The sequence below is a fragment of the Narcine bancroftii genome, chromosome 11 (genome assembly GCF_036971445.1).
Source record: "Narcine bancroftii isolate sNarBan1 chromosome 11, sNarBan1.hap1, whole genome shotgun sequence".
NCBI lineage: Eukaryota > Metazoa > Chordata > Chondrichthyes > Torpediniformes > Narcinidae > Narcine > Narcine bancroftii.
In genome coordinates, this window is record NC_091479.1 from 105,244,912 (window position 1) to 105,246,594 (window position 1,683).

The window sequence follows — 1,683 nt, forward strand, 5'->3', positions numbered from 1 at the left end:
TACTGGAAGTCTGAAGAAGCCGTGATTGTAAAACATTGCAGTTCCTCCAGCATTTACTGTAGGTCTTTTAAGACTCTGCGTTCACCCTTCTCATCCAAATGTCTATTGAACATTGTAACTCTGTCCATTCTACAGCTTCCTCTGACCCTCTCCCTTCTCACAAACCCATGCCCTTTAGATCTTGAATCATCTACCCTGGGAAAAGCCCCAAGTAGAAACACCACGCTAGGGAAACTCAGCTGGTCAAACCGGGTCCTTTATAGAGCAAAGCTACATAACCAATGTTTCGGGCTTGAGCCCCTGCATCAAGGGATAAGCAGAATGTGGGCAGCTGCCGAGTTTCTCCAGTGTTGTTTGTTTTTACTTTATCCACGGTGTCTGCACTGTTGTGTTTTATTAACAAATTTTATGACCTATCCATACATTACAGGCCCTTCGGCCCATGCTGATGTGTCGACCTATATATACTTTTTTTTAAAAATCTCATATCTCCTACCCTGTAATCTATTTTTCTTCCATCCATGTGTCTGTCCAAGAGTCTTTAAATGCCCCTAATGTTTCAGCCTCCACCACCACCCCTTGCCCAAGGCATTCCAGGTTCCCACAACTCTTAAAAATCACCTCCCCCTGATGTCTCCCCTAAACTTTCTTCATTCCTTACGACAGATGTCCTCTGGTGTTTGCTACTCATGCGTGGGGGAAAGGTGCTGGGCTCTCCACCTTATTGATGCCTCTCAGAATCTTGTTCCACGACGATAAATTCAGGCTCGGAGTGACACCGCAGGCCAGGCAGCATCCATGGGTAGAACGGCTCACAAGATTGCCAGATAGAGGAGGAGAAGAGGGCCCATTGAGTCTGCCCCGCCATTCTTAGCTGAGCTGATCCATCCTCCCACCCAGCCCACTCCCTGGCTTTTTCCCTGTAACCCTCGATGCCCTGACTAACCCAATCCCTAGCAATTTCTGCCTTAAATACACCCAAAGACCATACTTCCACAGACCCGCGGCCCTCCGAATAAAGAATTTTTTCCTGCGTCTGTTTTACATTGACGTCCTTTTATCCTGAAATTGTGTCCTCGACTCCCTGACCATGGAAATATCCTTGTCACATCTAACCATCTATTTCTGTCAGAGCCCCTGCTATTTTCTACACTAACCTCCCTCGGGGTCTTGTCAGGAGCTGGAGATTTATCCACCTTGATTCGCTTTAAAATAGCCAATACGACCTCCCATGATTATATTATGGATGTTATCCATGACCTCACTACAAAATCATGTAAAATGTCCCCCTCTCTTTGGCTCTTTGGAAATGTGTCTGTGAGTGACCCCCCCTCCCCCTCCCCCCCCCCTCCCCCTCCCCCCCCCTCCCCCTCCCCCTCCCCGTACTCCAACTCCAGCCCGAGAGCTGACATCCCCTTTCACCTGGACACATTGCAGTCAATCTTCTCTGAACCCTCTCCAACTTCAGCACCTGCCTCCAAAACTTTCCCCATCACGCCCCTGCCCCTTGAGACACGACGCCAAGACTGCAGCCCTCCCCGCCCCCGCCCCCTCCCCCCCCCCCCCCCCCTCGCCCCCGCCCCCCGCCCCCCCCCTCGCCCCCGCCCCCCCCCCTCGCCCCGCCCTCGCCCCCCGCCCCCTCACTCAATGCTCTGCCGTCCCCGTGGCACGTTCCAGGGTGGG